We start from the raw sequence: 21,552 nt of genomic DNA, 5'->3' as shown, positions 1-21,552 counted from the left end.
CAGAATCTTCCTATTCTTTTATAGGCTTTGCAATTTTATCTCTTTGAGGATCTGGATACTGTAGACATAAAGATTGTTTCCTATAAAGTTATTTTCCTATTTCCTATCACCTTGCTGAGAACAATTGGGGAGCTGGGAGCCTTAAAATGCTGTCCTCTCTTCATTTGATACTTTGGAAGATGGGGTAACTTTAAGGCCTAGCCTTACCTTTGCTGCAAAGGTTAAGTCTATTTTTGATAGATCTTAGTAAATAATTCTTCCTTCTTTCATTCCCTCTCCTTCCTCTCCGGAGGAACATTTTCTGAATACACTTGATGTTTAAAGAGCTCTTTTCATTTATGTCACCAGGCCTCTGCAGTTCAGGAAAACCGACTCCTTGTTTGTGAATTTTGGACAGCCTGGAAAAGACAAGAAGGTGACTTTTATGACTCTGAGTAGGTGGATTAAGTTAACAATTTTTCTGGCTTTTCAAGGCTTTTAAGAATATCTTCCAGTTCAGGGATGGTCTACGAGAGGAATGGCCACCTCCTGGGTTGAATTCCAGTGAGTAACAATCTAGGAAATTCCTAGGGTGGCTACTTGGTCCTCAGAGCATACATTTGTCAAGCATTATGGCTTAATAATTTTTCTGTTTTGCATTTGAGTACCAATGTTTTGAACTCTGCATTACCCTTAGTCCATCTTGTCTTTGTCACAAACATTACATCCTGCCCACCTTCCCATCAGTCCTTTGGCAAGGGCTTGGCACCCAGGTTGGGTGCATGGGGCTAGCATTTAAGGATCCTCCTGTTCTTTCTTCCTGTTGGAAGGTGACATCACCTTACTTTGTAATGACTGTCACAAGGACGCAATGGACTAAGGCTAATGAAGATTACCAATAAGTGACCAACGCATCACCACTCTTTCTGAATGTGCGTGGCTCATTCCGCAGGACTAGTTCTTTGTATAATTCCTGGATTTTCAGAAGCCCTTTGATGGCAGCACCCCCACACTGAAAATTGTTTCAGCACCACTGTACAAGGGTCAGTTGTCATGCTCATCTGCGGCGTAAATTTGCATTGAAGTAGTCTAACTCTCCAGGCCTTGTCTTTTGCTCAATTTGCCTTTGTGAGTTTTCTCTCAATCACTGTCGACTTCCTTTGATCTTTCTTTCTTCTTTCACTTCACCTTCGCCTTCAGTGTATCTTTCGGCCCTCTTAAGAGACACACCCCCTTGTAGCCACTTCTATACTTCTGTCACCTAATTATTTTCCTATCCTTTCCCCTGTAACGTTGCTGATCCTAGCTATAGCATCACTATCCAGAATCTGTTCACCTGAGTTATGTTCCTCTTATCCCTACGCATCTAATAATCAGCTCTTGGTCTCCCTCCACCTCTCACGAGACATAGTCTGAGGAAGTGTCTCCATCTTGGAGAGACAATCCCTTGCACTTGTGTTGTTCTACTGGCGCTGCCGGCTTGAGCTTTGGTCAGCAGTGGCAAAAAAAGGACTAATGGAAAGTGAACGTATACTGGAGCAACAGAGTGTATGGATTTATAAGAGCTTGATTAAATGAGAAAAAAAGAGTTTAGTTGAGAGAAAAAATGCAACCTGGCCCATACGGGAATCGAACTCGCGACCTTGGCACCATTAGCACCACACTCTAACCAACGGAGCTAACCGGCCATGAGTAATACAGATATTCTTTTTCCTTGAAATGCAGATAGATAGAAGAGTTGGTCTTACTATCGCAATTCCTTCATACTTTTCTCCTTCCGCCCCCTGTCTGGATTACAATAACAAGAGCTGTGGAGTGCTGCACTCCAGCCTCAGTGCCTCTTCTTTCACTCAATCTCACTGTGTGCTGTGATATCTTTGTAACATCGCTTGTTGCCGAAAAAAAGGAAAGGATGGATAGTATTTTTATTCTTTTACAACAAAACCCAAAATGCATCGGCTTGCTTGCTCATTAAGTTTACAAGGCCAGCTGCTTTTGAGATATTATAATTATAGTGGTTATTCGGCGTTGGAGGTAAGAGAGTTTTTTTTAGGTCTGGCCGTTCCTTCTGCTTCAAATTACTTGAGCTCATATCAACAAAGTAACAACAAAACATAGCCAACGGTTCGTTGCTCAAGCCTTCCCTACTGCGCCTTCCCATGTCTCTGCTGCCGACCACAGTGCAGGAAATATGAGTTTGCATTTGCGCGAAGAGACGTACAACAGAAGAAGGCGCGCTTGCGTGCGCCGGGCACCACCCGGCCTGTGCATTCCTCACTGTCGTGAGATCAGTTTACTCAGCAGAGCATGACGCTGCAATTGGTTAGTAGGGCAGGCCTGACCAGAATAGTATATTTGGGGTCATGTATTTGATTGCATTTTTAAAACAGTAACAGAACTTAACTGCAATGTTTAAATAGGTCTAGACATATTTAAACAGTGTCAATTTAATAGAAGAATTGTGGACAATTCAGAGGGGAGGCATCAATGTTTATTTTTCCCATTGGGTGGATGCGGCATTAAAGAGTTTGAAGACCACTGGTCTAAGTGGACACTAATATACCTGGATGCTCCTGAATCCTCGCAACAGATGCCAGCAAACCTGGCTGGAGAGCTACTGTGTTGGACTGATCCTGTCGATTCAAGTGGTCTTTCCTAGAGAGTCGGAGGTCATGGAAATAGATGGAGTTGTTGGTAATCTTCAGGGCTTTGAAGTTTTCCCATCATCATCTGTCTCAAAAAAATGTGCTAGTAAAGACAGAGAATAAGGTAGCTGTCTTTTACATTAACCAACAGTGAAGCATGCATTCAAAATCCCTCAATGCAATAGCAGAACAATTGGGTTATTGGGCAGAGATCAACCTGTTGCACACGTCGGCAGTACACATCAAGGGCACCGACAATGTGATGGCAGACAGCTGGAGGTTTCCAAATTTGCTGGAGTTGACGTTATCCAGGTCGTTGTTTTGAGAGATATGCCGAGAGTTTGTGAAACCCTTTCTGGATCTCTTTTCAAACAAGGACAATGCTCATCTTTGTCGATTCTGATCCAGGCTTCCGGAACAAGGAGCCTAGGTAGTGGACGTATTGGTGATAAAGTGGCTGAGAAGTCTCCTTTATACATTCCCCCACTTTTTATTGATCCAGATGGTTCTCTTCAAGTCTCAGCATGGGGGAGGGAACTTTATTCTTGTGGGCCCTTATTGGCCAGAGATGTCATGGTTTCCTCTTCTGAACCCCTGGCTCTTCTACCTCCTTGGGTACTGCTCAAGTGTGTCTCTCTCAGAACGTCGTCCCTGACCTTCTTGCTCCAACTCACTCTATAGCTTTGGAGGTTGAGAAGTCTGGACTGCTAGCAAAGGGTCTTTCCTCTTCCTTAGTGGAGTTAATTCAGCACTCCAGCAGGCCTTCTACTTCGAAGTCTTACTCAAAGAACTGGAAGTCTTTTGAGACGTGATGTTCTGCTCATGATCTTTTGGCACCTACCTGTAGTTTGTCTGCTATTTTGCATTTTCTTCTGAATGGGTTTCACTTGAATCTCTTTCCACTCTGAAAGCTCATTGCTTTGCGATAAAGGTTTTTAGGGACTTTTCTGTACCTTCGAAGATGTTACAATCTTTGGTGTCTAGACTGTTCTGATCTTTTGTCAATTGTAAGACCAGTTGAAAAATCCCTTTTCTCCAACTCAGAATCTTCCTACTCTTTTATAGGCTTTGCAATTTTATCTCTTTGAGGATCTGGATACTGTAGACATAAAGATTGTTTCCTATAAAGTTATTTTCCTATTTCCTATCACCTTGCTGAGAACAATTGGGGAGCTGGGAGCCTTAAAATGCTGTCCTCTCTTTATTTGATACTTTGGAAGATGGGGTAACTTTAAGGCCTAGCCTTACCTTTGCTGCAAAGGTTAAGTCTATTTTTGATAGATCTTAGGAAATAATTTTTCCTTCTTTCATTCCCTCTCCTTCCTCTCCGGAGGAACATTTTCTGAATACACTTGATGTTTAAAGAGCTCTTTTCATTTATGTCACCAGGCCTCTGCAGTTCAGGAAAACCGACTCCTTGTTTGTGACTTTTGGACAGCCTGGAAAAGAGAAGAAGGTGACTTTTATGACTCTGAGTAGGTGGATTAAGTTGTCAATTTTTCTGGCTTTGCAAGGCTTTTTAGAATATCTTCCAGTTCAGGGATGGTCTACGAGAGGAATGGCCACCTCCTGGGTTGAATTCCAGTGAGTAACAATCTAGGAAATTCCTAGGGTGGCTACTTGGTCCTCAGAGCATACATTTGTCAAGCACTATGGCTTAATAATTTTTCTGTTTTGCATTTGAGTACCAATGTTTTGAACTCTGCATTACCCTTAGTCCATCTTGTCTTTGTCACAATCATTACATCCTGCCCACCTTCTCATCAGTCCTTTGGCAAGGGCTTGGCACCCAGGTTGGGTGCATGGGGCTAGAATTTAAGGATCCTCCTGTTCTTTCTTCCTGTTGGAAGGTGACATCACCCTACTTTGTAATGACTGTCACAAGGACGCAATGGACTAAGGCTAATGAAGATTACCAATAAGTAACCAACGCATCACCACTATTTCTGAATGTGCGTGGCTCATTCCGCAGGACTTGTTCTTTGTATAATTCCTGGATTTTCAGAAGCCCTTTGATGGCAGCACCCCCACACTGAAAATTGTTTCAGCACCACTGTACAAGGGTCAGTTGTCATGCTCATCTGCTGCGTAAATTTGCATTGAAGTAGTCTAACTCCCCAGGCCTTGTCTTTTGCTCAATTTGCCTTTGTGAGTTTTCTCTCAATCACTGTCGACTTCCTTTGATCTTTCTTTCTTCTTTCACTTCATCTTCTCCTTCATTGTATCTTTCGGCCCTCTTAAGAGACACACCCCCTTGTAGCCACTTCTATACTTCTGTCACCTAATTATTTTCCTATCCTTTGCCCTGTAACGTTACTGATCCTAGCTATAGCATCACTATCCAGAATCTGTTCACCTGAGTTATGTTCCTCTTATCCCCACGCATCTAATAATCAGCTCTTGGTCTCCCTCCACCTCTCACGAGACATAGTCTGAGGCAGTGTCTCCATCTTGGAGAGACAATCCCTTGCACTTGTGTTGTTCTACTGGCACTGCCGGCTTGAGCTTTGGTCAGCAGTGGCAAAAGAAGGACTAATGGAAAGTGAACGTATACTGGAGCAACAGAGTGTATGGATTTATAAGAGCTTGATTAAATGAGAAAAAAAGAGTTTAGTTGAGAGAAAAAATGCAACCTGGCCCATACGGGGATCGAACCCGCGACCTTGGCGTTATTAGCACCACGCTCTAACCAACTGAGCTAACCGGCCATGAGTACTAAAGATATCCTTTTTCCATGTAATGCAGATAGATAGAAGAGTTGGTCTCACTATCGCAATTCCTTCATACTTTTCTCCTTCCGCCCCCTGTCTGGATTACAATAACAAGAGCTGTGGAGTGCTGCACGCCAGCCTCAGTGCCTCTTCTTTTACTCAATCTCACTGTGTGCTGTGATATCTTTGTAACATCGCTTGTTGCCGGAAAAAAAGGAAAGGATGGATAGTATTTTTATTCTTTTACAACAAAACCCAAAATGCATTGGCTTGCTTGCTCATTAAGTTTACAAGGCCAGCTGCTTTTGAGATATTATAATTATAGTGGTTATTCGGCGTTGGAGGTAAGAGAGTTTTTTTTAGGTCTGGCCATTCCTTCTGCTTCAAATTACTTGAGCTCTTGTCAACAAAGTAACAACAAAACATAGCCAACGGTTCGTTGCTCAAGCCTTCCCTACTGCGCCTTCCCATGTCTCTCCTGCCGACCACAGTGCAGGAAATCTGAGTTTGCATTTGCGCGAAGAGACGTACAACACAAGAAGGCGCGCTTTCGTGCGCCAGGCACCACCCGGCCTGTGCATTCCTCACTGTCGTGAGATCAGTTTACTCAGCAGAGAATGACGCTGCAATTGGTTAGTAGGGCAGGCCTGACCAGAATAGTATATTTGGGGTCATTTATTTGATTGCATTTTTAAAACAGTAACAGAACTTAACTGCAATGTTTAAATAGGTCTAGACATATTTAAACAGTATCAATTTAATAGAAGAATTGTGGTCAATTCAGAGGGGAGGCACCAATGTTTTTTTTTCCCATTGGGTGGATGCGGCATTAAAGAGTTTGAAGACCACTTGTCTAAGTGGACACTAATACACCTGGATGCTCCTGAATTCTTCGCAACAGATGCCAGCAAACCTGGCTGGAGAGCTACTGTGTTGGACTGATCCTGTCGATTCAAGTGGTCTTTCCTAGAGAGTCGGAGGTCATGGAAATAGATGGAGTTGATGGTAATCTTCAGGGCTTTGAAGTTTTCCCATCATCATCTGTCTCAAAAAAATGTGCTAGTAATGACAGAGAATAAGGTAGCTGTCTTTTACATTAACCAACAGTGAAGCATGCATTCAAAATCCCTCAATGCAATAGCAGAACAATTGGGTTATTGGGCAGAGATCAACCTGTTGCACACGTCGGCAGTACACATCAAGGGCACCGACAATGTGATGGCAGACAGCTGGAGGTTTCCAAATTTGCTGGAGTTGACATTATCCAGGTCGTTGTTTTGAGAGATATGCCGAGAGTTTGTGAAACCCTTTCTGGATCTCTTTTCAAACAAGGACAATGCTCATCTTTGTCGATTCTGATCCAGGCTTCCGGAACAAGGAGCCTAGGTAGTGGACGTATTGGTGATAAAGTGGCTGAGAAGTCTCCTTTATACATTCCCCCACTTTTTATTGATCCAGATGGTTCTCTTCAAGTCCCAGCAGGGGGAGGGAACTTTATTCTTGTGGGCCCTTATTGGCCAGAGATGTCATGGTTTCCTCTTCTGAACCCCTGGCTCTTCTACCTCCTTGGGTACTGCTCAAGTGTATCTCTGTCAGAACGTCGTCCCTGACCTACTTGCTCCAACTCACTCTATCGCTTTGGAGGTTGAGAAGTCTGGACTGCTAGCAAAGGGTCTTTCCTCTTCCTTAGTGGAGTTAATTCAGCACTCCAGCAGGCCTTCTACTTCGAAGTCTTACTCAAAGAACTGGAAGTCTTTTGAGACGTGATGTTCTGCTCATGATCTTTTGGCACCTACATGTAGTTTGTCTGCTATTTTGCATTTTCTTCTGAATGGGTTTCACTTGAATCTCTTTCCACTCTGAAAGCTCATTGCTTTGCGATAAAGGTTTTTAGGGACTTTTCTGTACCTTCGTCGATGTTACAGTCTTTGGTGTCTAGACTGTTCTGATCTTTAGTCAATTGTAAGACCAGTTGAAAAATCCCTTTTCTCCAACTCAGAATCTTCCTACTCTTTTATAGGCTTTGCAATTTTATCTCTTTGAGGATCTGGATACTGTAGACATAAAGATTGTTTCCTATAAAGTTATTTTCCTATTTCCTATCATCTTGCTGAGAACAATTGGGGAGCTGGGAGCCTTAAAATGCTGTCCTCTCTTCACTTGATACTTTGGAAGATGGGGTAACTTTAAGGCCTAGCCTTACCTTTGCTGCAAAGGTTAAGTCTATTTTTGATAGATCTTAGGAAATAATTCTTCCTTCTTTCATTCCCTCTCCTTCCTCTCCGGAGGAACATTTTCTGAATACACTTGATGTTTAAAGAGCTCTTTTCATTTATGTCACCAGGCCTCTGCAGTTCAGGAAAACCGACTCATTGTTTGTGACTTTTGGACAGCCTGGAAAAGACAAGAAGGTGACTTTTATGACTCTGAGTAGGTGGATTAAGTTGTCAATTTTTCTGGCTTTGCAAGGCTTTTTAGAATATCTTCCAGTTCAGGGATGGTCTACGAGAGGAATGGCCACCTCCTGGGTTGAATTCCAGTGAGTAACAATCTAGGAAATTCCTAGGGTGGCTACTTGGTCCTCAGAGCATACATTTGTCAAACATTATGGCTTAATAATTTTTCTGTTTTGCATTTGAGTACCAATGTTTTGAACTCTGCATTACCCTTAGTCCATCTTGTCTTTGTCACAAACATTACATCCTGCCCACCTTCTCATCAGTCCTTTGGCAAGGGCTTGGCACCCAGGTTGGGTGCATGGGGCTAGAATTTAAGGATCCTCCTGTTCTTTCTTCCTGTTGGAAGGTGACATCACCCTACTTTGTAATGACTGTCACAAGGACGCAATGGACTAAGGCTAATGAAGATTACCAATAAGTAACCAACGCATCACCACTATTTCTGAATGTGCCTGGCTCATTCCGCAGGACTTGTTCTTTGTATAATTCCTGGATTTTCCGAAGCCCTTTGATGGCAGCACCCCCACACTGAAAATTGTTTCAGCACCACTGTACAAGGGTCAGTTGTCATGCTCATCTGCGGCGTAAATTTGCATTGAACTAGTCTAACTCCCCAGGCCTTGTCTTTTGCTCAATTTGCCTTTGTGAGTTTTCTCTCAATCACTGTCGACTTCCTTTGATCTTTCTTTCTTCTTTCACTTCACCTTCGCCTTCAGTGTATCTTTCGGCCCTCTTAAGAGACACACCCCCTTGTAGCCACTTCTATACTTCTGTCACCTAATTATTTTCCTATCCTTCGCCCTGTAACGTTACTGATCCTAGCTATAGCATCACTATCCAGAATCTGTTCACCTGAGTTATGTTCCTCTTATCCCCACGCATCTAATGCGTCTAATAATCAGCTCTTGGTCTCCCTCCACCTCTCACGAGACATAGTCTGAGGCAGTGTCTCCATATTGGAGAGACAATCCCTTGCACTTGTGTTGTTCTACTGGCACTGCCGGCTTGAGCTTTGGTCAGCAGTGGCAAAAGAAGGACTAATGGAAAGTGAACGTATACTGGAGCAACAGAGTGTATGGATTTATAAGAGCTTGATTAAATGATAAAAAAAGAGTTTAGTTGAGAGAAGAAATGCAACCTGGCCCGTACGGGGATTGAACCCACGACCTTGGCGTTATTAGCACCACGCTCTAACCAACTGAGCTAACCAGCCATGATTACTAAAGGTATCCTTTTTCCATGTAATGCAGATAGATAGAAGGGTTGGTCTCACTATCGCAATTCCTTCATACTTTTCTCCTTCCGCCCCCTGTCTGGATTACAATAACAAGAGCTGTGGAGTGCTGCACGCCAGCCTCAGTGCCTCTTCTTTCACTCAATCTCACTGTGTGCTGTGATATCTTTGTAACATCGCTTGTTGCCGGAAAAAAGGAAAGGATGGATAGTATTTTTATTCTTTTACAACAAAACCCAAAATGCATCGGCTTGCTTGCTCATTAAGTTTACAAGGCCAGCTGCTTTTGAGATATTATAATTATAGTGGTTATTCGGCGTTGGAGGTAAGAGAGTTTTTTTTAGGTCTGGCCATTCCTTCTGCTTCAAATTACTTGAGCTCTTGTCAACAAAGTAACAACAAAACATAGCCAACGGTTCGTTGCTCAAGCCTTCCCTACTGCGCCTTCCCATGTCTCTCCTGCCGACCACAGTGCAGGAAATCTGAGTTTGCATTTGCGCGAAGAGACGTACAACACAAGAAGGCGCGCTTTCGTGCGCCGGGCACCACCCGGCCTGTGCATTCCTCACTGTTGTGAGATCAGTTTACTCAGCAGAGCATGACGCTGCAATTGGTTAGTAGGGCAGGCCTTACCAGAATAGTATATTTGGGGTCATTTATTTGATTGCATTTTTAAAACAGTAAGAGAACTTAACTGCAATGTTTAAATAGGTCTAGACATATTTAAACAGTGTCAATTTAATAGAAGAATTGTGGACAATTCAGAGGGGAGGCACCAATGTTTTTTTTTCCCATTGGGTGGATGCGGCATTAAAGAGTTTGAAGACCACTGGTCTAAGTGGACACTAATACACCTGGATGCTCCTGAATTCCTCGCAACAGATGCCAGCAAACCTGGCTGGAGAGCTACTGTGTTGGACTGATCCTGTCGATTCAAGTGGTCTTTCCTAGAGAGTCAGAGGTCATGGAAATAGATGGAGTTGATGGTAATCTTCAGGGCTTTGAAGTTTTCCCATCATCATCTGTCTCAAAAAAATGTGCTAGTAAAGACAGAGAATAAGGTAGCTGTCTTTTACATTAACCAACAGTGAAGCATGCATTCAAAATCCCTCAATGCAATAGCAGAACAATTGGGTTATTGGGCAGAGATCAACCTGTTGCACACGTCGGCAGTACACATCAAGGGCACCGACAATGTGATGGCAGACAGCTGGAGGTTTCCAAATTTTCTGGAGTTGACGTTATCCAGGTCGTTGTTTTGAGAGATATGCCGAGAGTTTGTGAAACCCTTTCTGGATCTCTTTTCAAACAAGGACAATGCTCATCTTTGTCAATTCTGATCCAGGCTTCCGGAACAAGGAGCCTAGGTAGTGGACGTATTGGTGATAAAGTGGCTGAGAAGTCTCCTTTATACATTCCCCCACTTTTTATTGATCCAGATGGTTCTCTTCAAGTCTCAGCAGGGGGGAGGGAACTTTATTCTTGTGGGCCCTTATTGGCCAGAGATGTCATGGTTTCCTCTTCTGAACCCCTGGCTCTTCTACCTCCTTGGGTACTGCTCAAGTGTGTCTCTCTCAGAACGTCATCCCTGCCCTTCTTGCTCCAACTCACTCTATCGCTTTGGAGGTTGAGAAGTCTGGACTGCTGGCAAAGGGTCTTTCCTCTTCCTTAGTGGAGTTAATTCAGCACTCCAGCAGGCCTTCTACTTCGAAGTCTTACTCAAAGAACCGGAAGTCTTTTGAGACGTGATGTTCTGCTCATGATCTTTTGGCACCTACCTGTAGTTTGTCTGCTATTTTGCATTTTCTTCTGAATGGGTTTCACTTGAATCTCTTTCCACACTGAAAGCTCATTGCTTTGCGATAAAGGTTTTTAGGGACTTTTCTGTACCTTCGAAGATGTTACAATCTTTGGTGTCTAGACTGTTCTGATCTTTTGTCAATTGTAAGAACAGTTGAAAAATCCCTTTTCTCCAACTCAGAATCTTCCTACTCTTTTATAGGCTTTGCAATTTTATCTCTTTGAGGATCTGGATACTGTAGACATAAAGATTGTTTCCTATAAAGTTATTTTCCTATTTCCTATCACCTTGCTGAGAACAATTGGGGAGCTGGGAGCTTTAAAATGCTGTCCTCTCTTCATTTGATACTTTGGAAGATGGGGTAACTTTAAGGCCTAGCCTTACCTTTGCTGCAAATGTTAAGTCTATTTTTGATAGATCTTAGGAAATAATTCTTCCTTCTTTCATTCCCTCTCCTTCCTCTCCGGAGGAATATTTTCTGAATACACTTGATGTTTAAAGAGCTCTTTTCATTTATGTCACCAGGCCTCTGCAGTTCAGGAAAACCGACTCCTTGTTTGTGACTTTTGGACAGCCTGGAAAAGACAAGAAGGTGACTTTTATGACTCTGAGTTGGTGGATTAAGTTGTCAATTTTTCTGGCTTTGCAAGGCTTTTTAGAATATCTTCCAGTTCAGGGATGGTCTACGAGAGGAATGGCCACCTCCTGGGTTGAATTCCAGTGAGTAACAATCTAGGAAATTCCTAGGGTGGCTACTTGGTCCTCAGAGCATACATTTGTCAAGCATAATGGCTTAATAATTTTTCTGTTTTGCATTTGAGTACCAATGTTTTGAACTCTGCATTACCCTTAGTCCATCTTGTCTTTGTCACAAACATTACATCCTGCCCACCTTCCCATCAGTCCTTTGGCAAGGGCTTGGCACCCAGGTTGGGTGCATGGGGCTAGCATTTAAGGATCCTCCTGTTCTTTCTTCCTGTTGGAAGGTGACATCACCTTACTTTGTAATGACTGTCACAAGGACGCAATGGACTAAGGCTAATGAAGATTACCAATAAGTAACCAACGCATCACCACTCTTTCTGAATGTGCGTGGCTCATTCCGCAGGACTAGTTCTTTGTATGATTCCTGGATTTTCAGAAGCCCTTTGATGGCAGCACCCCCACACAGAAAATTGTTTCAGCACCACTGTACAAGGGTCAGTTGTCATGCTCATCTGCGGCGTAAATTTGCATTGAAGTAGTCTAACTCCCCAGGCCTTGTCTTTTGCTCAATTTGCCTTTGTGAGTTTTCTCTCAATCACTGTCGACTTCCTTTGATCTTTCTTTCTTCTTTCACTTCACCTTCGCCTTCAGTGTATCTTTCGGCCCTCTTAAGAGACACACCCCCTTGTAGCCACTTCTATACTTCTGTCACCTAATTATTTTCCTATCCTTTCCCCTGTAACGTTGCTGATCCTAGCTATAGCATCACTATCCAGAATCTGTTCACCTGAGTTATGTTCCTCTTATCCCCACGCATCTAATAATCAGCTCTTGGTCTCCCTCCACCTCTCACGAGACATAGTCTGAGGCAGTGTCTCCATCTTGGAGAGACAATCCCTTGCACTTGTGTTGTTCTACTGGCGCTGCCGGCTTGAGCATTGGTCAGCAGTGGCAAAAGAAGGACTAATGGAAAGTGAACGTATACTGGAGCAACAGAGTGTATGGATTTATAAGAGCTTGATTAAATGAGAAAAAAAGAGTTTAGTTGAGAGAAAAAATGCAACCTGGCCCGTACGGGAATCGAACCCACGACCTTGGCGTTATTAGCACCACACTCTAACCAACTGAGCTAACCAGCCATGAGTACTAAAGATATCCTTTTTCCATGTAATGCAGATAGATAGAAGAGTTGGTCTCACTATCGCAATTCCTTCATACTTTTCTCCTTCCGCCCCCTGTCTGGATTACAATAACAAGAGCTGTGGAGTGCTGCACGCCAGCCTCAGTGCCTCTTCTTTCACTCAATCTCACTGTGTGCTGTGATATCTTTGTAACATCGCTTGTTGCCGGAAAAAAAGGAAAGGAGGGATAGTATTTTTATTCTTTTACAACAAAACCCAAAATGCATCGGCTTGCTTGGTCATTAAGTTTACAAGGCCAGCTGCTTTTGAGATATTATAATTATAGTGGTTATTCGGCGTTGGAGGTAAGAGAGTTTTTTTTAGGTCTGGCCGTTCCTTCTGCTTCAAATTACTTGAGCTCATGTCAACAAAGTAACAACAAAACATAGCCAACGGTTCGTTGCTCAAGCCTTCCCTACTGCGCCTTCCCATGTCTCTCCTGCCGACCACAGTGCAGGAAATCTGAGTTTGCTTTTGCGCGAAGAGACGTACAACACAAGAAGGCGCGCTTTTGTGCGCCGGGCACCACCCGGCCTGTGCATTCCTCACTGTCGTGAGATCAGTTTACTCAGCAGAGCATGACGCTGCAATTGGTTAGTAGGGCAGGCCTGACCAGAATAGTATATTTGGGGTCATGTATTTGATTGCATTTTTAAAACAGTAACAGAACTTAACTGCAATGTTTAAATAGGTCTAGACATATTTAAACAGTGTCAATTTAATAGAAGAATTGTGGACAATTCAGAGGGGAGGCACCAATGTTTTTTTTCCCCATTGGGTGGATGCGGCATTAAAGAGTTTGAAGACCACTGGTCTAAGTGGACACTGATATACCTGGATGCTCCTGAATCCTAGCAACAGATGCCAGCAAACCTGGCTGGAGAGCTACTGTGTTGGACTGATCCTGTCAATTCAAGTGGTCTTTCCTAGAGAGTCGGAGGTCATGGAAATAGATGGAGTTGATGGTAATCTACAGGGCTTTGAAGTTTTCCCATCATCATCTGTCTCAAAAAAATGTGCTAGTAAAGACAGAGAATAAGGTAGCTATCTTTTACATTAACCAACAGTGAAGCATGCATTCAAAATCCTTCAATGCAATAGCAGAACAATTGGGTTATTGGGCAGAGATCAACCTGTTGCACACGTCGGCAGTACACATCAAGGGCACCGACAATGTCATGGCAGACAGCTGGAGGTTTCCAAATTTGCTGGAGTTGACGTTATCCAGGTCGTTGTTTTGAGAGATATGCCGAGAGTTTGTGAAACCCTTTCTGGATCACTTTTCAAACAAGGACAATGCTCATCTTTGTCGATTCTGATCCAGGCTTCCGGAACAAGGAGCCTAGGTAGTGGACGTATTGGTGATAAAGTGGCTGAGAAGTCTCCTTTATACATTCCCCCACCTTTTATTGATCCAGATGATTCTCTTCAAGTCTCAGCAGGGGGGAGGGAACTTTATTCTTGTGGGCCCTTATTGGCCAGAGATGTCATGGTTTCCTCTTCTGAACCTCTGGCTCTTCTACCTCCTTGAGTACTGCTCAAGTGTGTCTCTGTCAGAACGTCGTCCCTGACCTTCTTGCTCCAACTCACTCTATCGCTTTGGAGGTTGAGAAGTCTGGACTGCTAGCAAAGGGTCTTTCCTCTTCCTTAGTGGAGTTAATTCAGCACTCCAGCAGGCCTTCTACTTCGAAGTCTTACTCAAAGAACTGGAAGTCTTTTGAGACGTGATGTTCTGCTCATGATCTTTTGGCACCTACCTGTAGTTTGTCTGCTATTTTGCATTTTCTTCTGAATGGGTTTCACTTGAATCTCTTTCCACTCTGAAAGCTCATTGCTTTGCGATAAAGGTTTTTAGGGACTTTTCTGTACCTTCGTCGATGTTACAATCTTTGGTGTCTAGACTGTTCTGATCTTTTGTCAATTGTAAGACCAGTTGAAAAATCCCTTTTCTCCAACTCAGAATCTTCCTACTCTTTTATAGGCTTTGCAATTTTATCTCTTTGAGGATCTGGATACTGTAGACATAAAGATTGTTTCCTATAAAGTTATTTTCCTATTTCCTATCACCTTGCTGAGAACAATTGGGGAGCTGGGAGCCTTAAAATGCTGTCCTCTCTTCATTTGATACTTTGGAAGATGGGGTAACTTTAAGGCCTAGCCTTACCTTTGCTGCAAAGGTTAAGTCTATTTTTGATAGATCTTAGGAAATAATTCTTCCTTCTTTCATTCCCTCTCCTTCCTCTCCGGAGGAACATTTGCTGAAGACACTTGATGTTTAAAGAGCTCTTTTCATTCATGTCACCAGGCCTCTGCAGTTCAGGAAAACCGACTCCTTGTTTGTTACTTTTGGACAGCCTGGAAAAGACAAGAAGGTGACTTTTATGACTCTGAGTAGGTGGATTAAGTTGTCAATTTTTCTGGCTTTGCAAGGCTTTTTAGAATATCTTCCAGTTCAGGGATGGTCTACGAGAGGAATGGCCACCTCCTAGGTTGAATTCCAGTGAGTAACAATCTAGGAAATTCCAAGGGTGGCTACTTGGTCCTCAGAGCATACATTTGTCAAGCATTATGGCTTAATAATTTTTCTGTTTTGCATTTGAGTACCAATGTTTTGAACTCTGCATTACCCTTAGTCCATCTTGTCTTTGTCACAAACATTACATCCTGCCCACCTTCCCATCAGTCCTTTGGCAAGGGCTTGGCACTCAGGTTGGGTGCATGGGGCTAGCATTTAAGGATCCTCCTGTTCTTTCTTCCTGTTGGAAGGTGACATCACGTTACTTTGTAATGACTGTCACAAGGACGCAATGGACTAAGGCTAATGAAGATTACCAATAAGTAACCAACGCATCACCACTCTTTCTGAATGTGCGTGTCTCATTCCGCAGGACTAGTTCTTTGTATGATTCCTGGATTTTCAGAAGCCCTTTGATGGCAGCACCCCCACACTAAAACATTGTTTCAGCACCACTGTACAAGGGTCAGTTGTCATGCTCATCTGCGGCGTAAATTTGCATTGAAGTAGTCTAACTCCCCAGGCCTTGTCTTTTGCTCAATTTGCCTTTGTGAGTTTTCTCTCAATCACTGCCGACTTCCTTTGATCTTTCTTTCTTCTTTCACTTCACCTTCGCCTTCAGTGTATCTTTCGGCCCTCTTAAGAGACACACCCCCTTGTAGCCACTTCTATACTTCTGTCACCTAATTATTTTCCTATCCTTTCCCCTGTAACGTTGCTGATCCTAGCTATAGCATCACTATCCATAATCTGTTCACCTGAGTTATGTTCCTCTTATCCCCACGCATCTAATAATCAGCTCTTGGTCTCCCTCCACCTCTCACGAGACATAGTCTGAGGCAGTGTCTCCATCTTGGAGAGACAATCCCTTGCACTTGTGTTGTTGTACTGGCGCTGCCGGTTTGAGCTTTGGTCAGCAGTGGCAAAAGAAGGACTAATGGAAAGTGAACGTATACTGGAGCAACAGAGTGTATGGATTTATAAGAGCTTGATTAATTGAGAAAAAAATAGTTTAGTTGAGAGAAAAAATGCAACCTGGCCCGTACGGGGATCGAACCCACGACCTTGGCGTTATTAGCACCACGCTCTAACCAACTGATCTAACCAGCCATGAGTGCTAAAGATATCCTTTTTCCATGTAATGCAGATAGATAGAAGAGTTGGTCTCACTATCGCAATTCCTTCATACTTTTCTCCTTCCGCCCCCTGTCTGGATTACAATAACAAGAGCTGTGGAGTGCTGCATGCCAGCCTCTGTGCCTCTTCTTTCACTCAATCTCACTGTGTGCTGTGATATCTTTGTAACATCGCTTGTTGCCGGAAAAAAAGGAAAGGAGGGATAGTATTTTTATTCTTTTACAACAAAACCCAAAATGCATCGGCTTGCTTGGTCATTAAGTTTACAAGGCCAGCTGCTTTTGAGATATTATAATTATAGTGGTTATTCGGCGTTGGAGGTAAGAGAGTTTTTTTTAGGTCTGGCCGTTCCTTCTGCTTCAAATTACTTGAGCTCATGTCAACAAAGTAACAACAAAACATAGCCAACGGTTCGTTGCTCAAGCCTTCCCTACTGCGCCTTCCCATGTCTCTCCTGCCGACCACAGTGCAGGAAATCTGAGTTTGCATTTGCGCGAAGAGACGTACAACACAAGAAGGCGCACTTTTGTGCGCCGGGGACCACCCGGCCTGTGCATTCCTCACTGTCGTGAGATCAGTTTACTCAGCAGAGCATGACGCTGCAATTGGTTAGTAGGGCAGGCCTGACCAGAATAGTATATTTGGGGTCATGTATTTGATTGCATTTTTAAAACAGTAACAGAACTTAACTGCAATGTTTAAATAGGTCTAGACATATTTAAACAGTGTCAATTTAATAGAAGAATTGTGGACAATTCAGAGGGGAGGCACCAATGTTTTTTTTTCCCATTGGGTGGATGCGGCATTAAAGAGTTTGAAGACCACTGGTCTAAGTGGACACTAATACACCTGGATGCTCCTGAATTCCTCGCAACAGATGCCAGCAAACCTGGCTGGAGAGCTACTGTGTTGGACTGATCCTGTCGATTCAAGTGGTCTTTCCTAGAGAGTCAGAGGTCATGGAAATAGATGGAGTTGATGGTAATCTTCAGGGCATTGAAGTTTTCCCATCATCATCTGTCTCAAAAAAATGTGCTAGTAATGACAGAGAATAAGGTAGCTGTCTTTTACATTAACCAACAGTGAAGCATGCATTCAAAATCCCTCAATGCAATAGCAGAACAATTGGGTTATTGTGCAGAGATCAACCTGTTGCACATGTCGGCAGTACACATCAAGGGCACCGACAATGTGATGGCAGACAGCTGGAGGTTTCCAAATTTTCTGGAGTTGACGTTATCCAGGTCGTTGTTTTGAGAGATATGCCGAGAGTTTGTGAAACCCTTTCTGGATCTCTTTTCAAACAAGGACAATGCTCATCTTTGCCGATTCTGATCCAGGCTTCCGGAACAAGGAGCCTAGGTAGTGGACGTATTGGTGATAAAGTGGCTGGGAAGTCTCCTTTATACATTCCTCCACTTTTTATTGATCCAGATGGTTCTCTTCAAGTCTCAGCAGGGGCGAGGGAACTTTATTCTTGTGGGCCCTTATTCGCCAGAGATGTCATGGTTTCCTCTTCTGAACCCCTGGCTCTTCTACCTCCTTGGGTACTGCTCAAGTGTGTCTCTCTCAGAACGTCATCCCTGACCTTCTTGCTCCAACTCACTCTATCGCTTTGGAGGTTGAGAAGTCTGGACTGCTAGCAAAGGGTCTTTCCTCTTCCTTAGTAGAGTTAATTCAGCACTCCAGCAGGCCTTCTACTTCGAAGTCTTACTCAAAGAACTGGAAGTCTTTTGAGACGTGATGTTCTGCTCATGATCTTTTGGCACCTACCTGTAGTTTGTCTGCTATTTTGCATTTTCTTCTGAATGGGTTTCACTTGAATCTCTTTCCACTCTGAAAGCACATTGCTTTGCGATAAAGGTTTTTAGGGACTTTTCTGTACCTTCGTCGATGTTACAATCTTTGGTGTCTAGACTGTTCTGATCTTTTGTCAATTGTAAGACCAGTTGAAAAATCCCTTTTCTCCAACTCAGAATCTTCCTACTCTTTTATAGGCTTTGCAATTTTATCTCTTTGAGGATCTGGATACTGTAGACATAAAGATTGTTTCCTATAAAGTTATTTTCCTATTTCCTATCACCTTGCTGAGAACAATTGGGGAGCTGGGAGCCTTAAAATGCTGTCCTCTCTTCATTTGATACTTTGGAAGATGGGTAACTTTAAGGCCTAGCCTTACCTTTGCTGCAAAGGTTAAGTCTATTTTTGATAGATCTTAGGAAATAATTCTTCCTTCTTTCATTCCCTCTCCTTCCTCTCCGGAGGAACATTTGCTGAATACACTTGATGTTTAAAGAGCTCTTTTCATTCATGTCACCAGGCCTCTGCAGTTCAGGAAAACCGACTCCTTGTTTGTGACTTTTGGACAGCCTGGAAAAGACAAGAAGGTGACTTTTATGACTCTGAGTAGGTGGATTAAGTTATCAATTTTTCTGGCTTTGCAAGGCTTTTTAGAATATCTTCCAGTTCAGGGATGGTCTACGAGAGGAATGGCCACCTCCTGGGTTGAATTCCAGTGAGTAACAATCTAGGAAATTCCTAGGGTGGCTACTTGGTCCTCAGAGCATACATTTGTCAAGCATTATGGCTTAATAATTTTTCGGTTTTGCATTTGAGTACCAATGTTTTGAACTCTGCATTACCCTTAGTCCATCTTGTCTTTGTCACAAACATTGCATCCTGCCCACCTTCCCATCAGTCCTTTGGCAAGGGCTTGGCACCCAGGTTGGGTGCATGGGGCTAGCATTTAAGGATCCTCCTGTTCTTTCTTCCTGTTGGAAGGTGACATCACCTTACGTTGTAATGACTGTCACAAGGACGCAATGGACTAAGGCTAATGAAGATTACCAATAAGTAACCAACGCATCACCACTCTTTCTGAATGTGCGTGGCTCATTCCGCAGGACTAGTTCTTTGTATGATTCCTGGATTTTCAGAAGCCCTTTGATGGCAGCACCCCCACACTGAAAATTGTTTCAGCACCACTGTACAAGGGTCAGTTGTCATGCTCATCTGCGGCGTAAATTTGCATTGAAGTAGTCTAACTCCCCAGGCCTTGTCTTTTGCTCAATTTGCCTTTGTGAGTTTTCTCTCAATCACTGTCGACTTCCTTTGATCTTTCTTTCTTCTTTCACTTCACCTTCGCCTTCAGTGTATCTTTCGGCCCTCTTAAGAGACACACCCCCTTGTAGCCACTTCTATACTTCTGTCACCTAATTATTTTCCTATCCTTTCCCCTGTAACGTTGCTGATCCTAGCTATAGCATCACTATCCAGAATCTGTTCACCTGAGTTATGTTCCTCTTATCCCCACGCATCTAATAATCAGCTCTTGGTCTCCCTCCACCTCTCACGAGACATAGTCTGAGGCAGTGTCTCCATCTTGGAGAGACAATCCCTTCTGCACTTGTGTTGTTCTACTGGCGCTGCGGCTTGAGCTTTGGTCAGCAGTGGCAAAAGAAGGACTAATGGAAAGTGAACGTATACTGGAGCAACAGAGTGTATGGATTTATAAGAGCTTGATTAAATGAGAAAAAAAGAGTTTAGTTGAGAGAAAAAATGCAACCTGGCCTGTACAGGGACCGAACCCACGACCTTGGCGTTATTAGCACCACACTCTAACCAACTGAGCTAACCAGCCATGAGTACTAAAGATATCCTTTTTCCATGTAATGCAGATAGATAGAAGAGTTGGTCTCACTATCGCAATTCCTTCATACTTTTCTCCTTCCGCCCCCTGTCTGGATTACAATAACAAGAGCTGTGGAGTGCTGCACGCCAGCCTCAGTGCCTCTTCTTTCACTCAATCTCACTGTGTGCTGTGATATCTTTGTAACATCGCTTGTTGCCGGAAAAAAAGGAAAGGAGGGATAGTATTTTTATTCTTTTACAACAAAACCCAAAATGCATCGGCTTGCTTGGTCATTAAGTTTACAAGGCCAGCTGCTTTTGAGATATTATAATTATAGTGGTTATTCGGCGTTGGAGGCAAGAGAGTTTTTTTTAGGTCTGGCCGTTCCTTCTGCTTCAAATTACTTGAGTTCATGTCAACAAAGTAACAACAAAACATAGCCAACGGTTCGTTGCTCAAGCCTTCCCTACTGCGCCTTCCCATGTCTCTCCTGCCGACCACAGTGCAGGAAATCTGAGTTTGCATTTGCGCGAAGAGACGTACAACACAAGAAGGCGCGCTTTTGTGCGCCGGGCACCACCCGGCCTGTGCATTCCTCACTGTCGTGAGATCAGTTTACTCATCAGAGCATGACGCTGCAATTGGTTAGTAGGGCAGGCCTGACCAGAATAGTATATTTGGGGTCATGTATTTGATTGCATTTTTAAAACAGTAACAGAACTTAACTGCAATGTTTAAATAGGTCTAGACATATTTAAACAGTGTCAATTTAATAGAAGAATTGTGGACAATTCAGAGGGGAGGCACCAATGTTTTTTTTTCCCATTGGGTGGATGCGGCATTAAAGAGTTTGAAGACCACTGGTCTAAGTGGACACTAATACACCTGGATGCTCCTGAATTCCTCGCAACAGATGCCAGCAAACCTGGCTGGAGAGCTACTGTGTTGGACTGATCCTGTCGATTCAAGTGGTCTTTCCTAGAGAGTCAGAGGTCATGGAAATAGATGGAGTTGATGGTAATCTTCAGGGCTTTGAAGTTTTCCCATCATCATCTGTCTCAAAAAAATGTGCTAGTAAAGACAGAGAATAAGGTAGCTGTCTTTTACATTAACCAACAGTGAAGCATGCATTCAAAATCCCTCAATGCAATAGCAGAACAATTGGGTTATTGGGCAGAGATCAACCTGTTGCACACGTCGGCAGTACACATCAAGGGCACCGACAATGTGATGGCAGACAGCTGGAGGTTTCCAAATTTTCTGGAGTTGACGTTATCCAGGTCGTTGTTTTGAGAGATATGCCGAGAGTTTGTGAAACCCTTTCTGGATCTCTTTTCAAACAAGGACAATGCTCATCTTTGCCGATTCTGATCCAGGCTTCCGGAACAAGGAGCCTAGGTAGTGGACGTATTGGTGATAAAGTGGCTGGGAAGTCTCCTTTATACATTCCCCCACTTTTTATTGATCCAGATGGTTCTCTTCAAGTCTCAGCAGGGGCGAGGGAACTTTATTCTTGTGGGCCCTTATTCGCCAGAGATGTCATGGTTTCCTCTT

General features: G+C 43.3%; 3 non-coding genes across 3 annotated transcripts; all 3 read right to left on the bottom strand.

The window, feature by feature from the left end:
* Positions 1-5,258: 5,258 nt before the first annotated feature.
* On the bottom strand, positions 5,259-5,332 carry TRNAI-AAU (transfer RNA isoleucine (anticodon AAU)). The gene has a single exon. It is a non-coding gene; the product is annotated as a tRNA-Ile (tRNA).
* A 3,601-nt stretch (positions 5,333-8,933) lies between these two features.
* Positions 8,934-9,007, bottom strand: TRNAI-AAU (transfer RNA isoleucine (anticodon AAU)). The gene has a single exon. It is a non-coding gene; the product is annotated as a tRNA-Ile (tRNA).
* A 3,592-nt stretch (positions 9,008-12,599) lies between these two features.
* Positions 12,600-12,673, bottom strand: TRNAI-AAU (transfer RNA isoleucine (anticodon AAU)). The gene has a single exon. It is a non-coding gene; the product is annotated as a tRNA-Ile (tRNA).
* Positions 12,674-21,552: the final 8,879 nt, after the last annotated feature.

The sequence above is a fragment of the Pleurodeles waltl genome, chromosome 12, assembly GCF_031143425.1.
Source record: "Pleurodeles waltl isolate 20211129_DDA chromosome 12, aPleWal1.hap1.20221129, whole genome shotgun sequence".
Classification (NCBI taxonomy): domain Eukaryota; kingdom Metazoa; phylum Chordata; class Amphibia; order Caudata; family Salamandridae; genus Pleurodeles; species Pleurodeles waltl.
This window is presented reverse-complemented; position numbering and strand designations above follow the sequence as displayed.